The sequence below is a fragment of the Gasterosteus aculeatus genome, chromosome X (genome assembly GCF_964276395.1).
Source record: "Gasterosteus aculeatus chromosome X, fGasAcu3.hap1.1, whole genome shotgun sequence".
Classification (NCBI taxonomy): Eukaryota; Metazoa; Chordata; class Actinopteri; order Perciformes; family Gasterosteidae; genus Gasterosteus; species Gasterosteus aculeatus.
In genome coordinates, this window is record NC_135698.1 from 3,818,378 (window position 1) to 3,823,117 (window position 4,740).

At 47.7% G+C, this 4,740-nt stretch overlaps 1 long non-coding RNA gene across 1 annotated transcript; it reads right to left on the reverse strand.

Moving 5' to 3' along the window:
- Positions 1 to 621: 621 nt before the first annotated feature.
- On the reverse strand, positions 622 to 2,639 carry LOC144383652 (uncharacterized). Its single transcript, XR_013451076.1, has 4 exons — positions 2,526 to 2,639; positions 2,229 to 2,364; positions 838 to 914; positions 622 to 665 (listed from the first exon to the last, which is right to left on the reverse strand). It is a non-coding gene; the product is annotated as an uncharacterized LOC144383652 (long non-coding RNA).
- Positions 2,640 to 4,740: the final 2,101 nt, after the last annotated feature.

Here is a 4,740-nt window from a genome sequence, read left to right on the forward strand (position 1 = left end):
GAGTGGATCATTTTAACTCATAATGTTTGTTTTTTTCATTTCAGACATCCAGCATCTCGAGCATTACCACGACCAGAGATGCTGTCATTCAGGGTCTATCTTATAGAGACGATGGATCAACTCATAAAAGAGTGTGATGTAAGTTGAAGCACATGTTGACATTTAAAGAAAGTGATTTCTCTCATCTCTTCTACCCGTCAGGACTTGGAATGGTCAAATCACAACATACAATCATAACGTTATTTCTACTAGTAAGTTGTGGCAAAAGCCGCTGCGTTTTACAGTTTCATTGATAATAATTCAGATTAACTTAAATATTTATTGTCCTCTGGGTATGTGCGCACATTTTTGTATTCTATGACAGATTTTTTTTAATACTACTGCCGACATGGAGACTAAATGCTCGCCATTTCAATCTGATTACACCAGCTGTCTGAATTCAGAGTTATTGACAACGCAGCCAAGAGTCCCTTTAACATAGTTGCATTGAATTGGGTGACTTAGAGCTCCGGGAATGAGTTTATACTATCATATAGAGATCAGTTGACATATGACCAGCCTGTTAGTGAATGTATAATAAGATATTTGTGAATGTAGAAATAATTTGGTGGATGTTATTCGCCGCCGTCGCCGATCATTATAAAATCTCCGTCCCAAGGCAGGCCCTCAAGGCAGAGATGTTAGAGTTGATAAAAAAAGGGTTGGTTCACCAGGGGGTTTGTGAGGGGATGGACGAGGGCAGTGAGGCCTTAGGTGAAGAGTCTGGGGATGAAAAGACTGTGGGTGCACTGCTGGGTGATGAACAGGGTTTGGGGGCCGCTGCATTAGTGGTTTTACCTAGGGCCGACCTTTCGCCTCGTTCCTCTGTTGGGTCCAGAAGTGCTGCGGCTAGGCTCGAGTACCGGCTGGCTCGCCTAGAGATGGAACGAGAGGAGAGGGAAAAGGACAGACAATTTGAACTTAGAAAGAAAGAAATAGATGCAGAGAAAGAGGTGCGAATCAGGCAGCTCGAGTTAGAGGCGGGTGTTGGGGTTCCGTTAGCTCCCAACCTCGGTCGGTTTGAGGTGAGCAAGAATATTGCGGTAGTGCCGCCTTTCCGGGAGGCTGAAGTAGATTCATACTTTTCAGCATTTGAGCGTGTGGCTACGGCGTTGCACTGGCCACGGGAGGTTTGGTCCATCCTCCTGCAGTGCAAACTGTCTGGCAAAGCCCAGGAGGTTGGGGCGTCTCTCTCTCTAGAAGAGAGTGGGGATTACGAAATAGTTAAAGCAACTGTGTTAAGGGCCTACGAGTTGGTTCCAGAGGCATATAGACAACGTTTTAGGAACCACAAAAAGCCTCAGACCCGCACTTTTGTAGAGTTCGCCAGGGATAAAGAGACACTATTCGATCGCTGGTGTGCGGCTAGCAAGGTCAAGACGTTTGCTGAGATAAGGGAGCTGGTCCTTTTAGAAGATTTTAAAAACTACCTGACAGAATTGTTGTGCATTTAAACAAACAGAAAGTGCCGACATTGTCTCGAGCCGCTGTGTTAGCGGATGAGTACGCTTTGAACCACAAAATATTGTTTACGGCACCGCGACAAGAGGCTCGACCGCCAACAACGCCTACAACAGCATCTCATGCCAGCCATGTTTCTCTGGATGAGACCAGATCTGCACAGGAGACACGTGAGTGTTTTTATTGTCATCGTCCCGGTCACCTCATAGCGGTGTGTCCGGTTCTGAGAAACAAGAAAGCACCGTCACCGGTGCGATCGAAAAGCATAAACTTAATACATTCCATGTCTCAGACAAACAGCAATAATACAAACGAGGGTGGGGAGAAGCCAGATCAGGTGTATGCTCCGTTTGTGTCAGGTGGGAATGTGTCCCTTACAGGGGAACCAGTTGGCCAAATGAGCGTCACCATACTGCGTGACATGGGGGCAGCGCAGTCTTTAGTACTAGCAGACAGCCTGCCCTGGTCCCATGGGTCATACTGTGGGTCAAACGTCCTTCTACAAGGACTCGGAGCAACCCCCATGTCTGTACCACTGCATTGGGTCTGGTTAAAGTCCAAACTAGTGTCGGGGACGTTTTCGTGTTGGCGTGGTACCAACTCTGCCGGTGGAGGGAGTCACATTTCTGCTTGGGAATGACATTGCCGGTGGCCATGTAACACCCATGTTAGAGGTGGTGGACACACCTACCCTGGAACCTACGGACGACATTTTAGTACAGGCTTACCCTCATGTGTTCCCAGCTTGTGTGCTTACACGGGCCCAGTCCCGTAGGTTGGGAGACGAGGTGGACCTGTCAGACTCGATTCTTGAGCGTGTGAACGTGGAGCCAGCCCAGTCCAGTATTTCCACTTCAATGAAAACTGCAATAGGTAAGAGTGGAAGCGAATTCCAATTACACAATATATTGTCATCGATAACCTCACAGAGTATGATTAAGGCTCAGAAGGAAGACGTTAGTCTGAAGAAATGTTTTGATTGTGTAGTGATTTCTGAGGAAGCAAACACAAAAGAGCTGTCTTACTTCATGGAGGCTGGCGTTCTTATGCGCAGGTGGGCAGCGCAGGGTAACGTTCGGGGTTTAGGGGTTGTCAAGCAGGTGGTCGTCCCTAAACCATTGAGACAGCAAGTGTTATCCCTAGCACATGACCCTGCTTGGGCTGGGCGCCTAGGAATAACAAAGACTTATGACAGAGTCCTTTGCCACTTTTTCTGGCCAGGTCTAAAGTCAGATGTTGTGGAATTTTGTAATACCTGTCATGGATGCCAACTAACAGGAAAAGCGAACCAGGTCATCCCTCGGGCGCCACTGCATCCGATTCCTGTGCTGGGAGAACCGTTCGAACGGGTAATCGTGGATTGTGTGGGTCCTTTACCAAGAACGCGGAGTGGTAACCAATACCTTTTAACAGTGATGTGTAGTGCTACTCGGTATCCGGAGGCTATTCCCCTCCGTACCATCACAGCCAAGACTGTAGTTAAGGCCCTGATCAAGTTTTTCTCTACATTTGGCTTACCGAAAGTACTTCAGTCAGATCAAGGTTCAAATTTTATGTCAAAACTGTTTGTAACCTCCCTAAAAGAATTGGGTATTACTCACCAGGTCTCGAGTGCGTATCATCCAGAAAGCCAGGGAGCACTCAAATCAGACCAGCACCAGACCCTCAAATCGATGCTCCGAAAATACTGTATGGATAATCCAAATTGGGATGAGGGAGTGCCATTTGTGTTGTTTGCTAGTAGGGAAACAGTGCAAGAGTCGTTAGGTTTTAGCCCTGCTGATTTAGTGTTCGGTCATACACTAAAAGGACCGTTGAAGGTTCTGAAGGAAAACGTTTTGTTCCCCACGTCTGTCAGTGCCCCTAAGAATGTGATGGACTTCATTAGCCAGATGAGGGAGAGGCTACATGCAGCCTGCGCAATAGCTAAAGAGTCCCTCTCGACTGCACAGAAGCGTATGAAAATGCGTTATGATAAGGGGACGGTTGAGCGTTCGTTTGTGCCGGGAGAGCTAGTTCTAGCATTGTTTCCCGTTCCAGGGTCGTCTCTCTCAGCCCGTTTCTCAGGTCCATATGTGATTGATAGTAAGCTCAGCGATACTGACTATGTAATAAAGACCCCAGACCGTAGGCGTTCGTTACGGACATGTCACATTAACATGTTGAAAGCATACCGTACACGAGGTCCTTCTAACACTCTCTCCAATAAGCCCATCCAGCCCACTGTCTCTTCAGTGGCCACTGTTGCGCTGCAGGCGGGGGCGTACCTGGAGGATGACCCGGAGGACGGTCTGGAGTTAAGACATGCAGTGAAACCGGGTGAATGTATGGGTAATACAGAAATGTTGGGAAAGTTACCATCCCTTTTGAAACATTTGGAATGTGAGCAGTCTCAAGAGCTTGTGTCCTTGATTAACTCCTACCTCACCTTGTTTCATGACGTACCTGGATGTACCACGGTTTTGACACACGATGTTGATGTAGGAAACGCGACCCCCATCCGTCAACACCCGTACCGGGTAAATGCGTTTAAGAGGGAGAAGATGAAAGGTGAGATTGAGTACTTGTTAAAAAACAACATGGCCAAAGCCAGTAACAGTGCTTGGAGTTCACCTTGTATCCTAGTCCCAAAACCAGACGGCACATCCCGGTTGTGCACAGACTATCGGCGAGTTAATGGTGTTACTGCACCAGACTCTTATCCGTTACCTCGAATAGAAGATTGCATCGACAGCATCGGCTCCGCGGTGTTTGTCACGAAGTTAGACCTGTTGAAAGGGTATTGGCAAGTGCCTCTAACCCCTCGTGCCTCGGAGATTTTTGCGTTTGTGACCCCTGACAATTTCGTGCAATATACCGTAATGCCTTTTGGCATATGCAATGCCCCCGCTACGTTCCAACGCCTAGTAAATACTGTGTTTGCCGATGTTCCTAACTGTACCGCATATATCGACGACGTCGTAATATATTCGTCAACTTGGGCCGACCATATCGCTACGTGCGAGTTCGGAAAAGCTACAGTTACATACCTTGGAAAACAGGTGGGACATGGGCAGGTTCGGTTGTTAGCTAGCAAGGTGGAAGCCATAGCTAGTTTCCCTGCCCCTGTTACGCGCCGTGAGCTTCGCCGTTTCCTAGGTATGGTGGGTTATTACCCACGATCATTGATCTTTGGCCTAGGGTGCTCTGGTACCACGTACTCTTATGAACATCCTTATGTACGAACATGGTGTTTGTTAT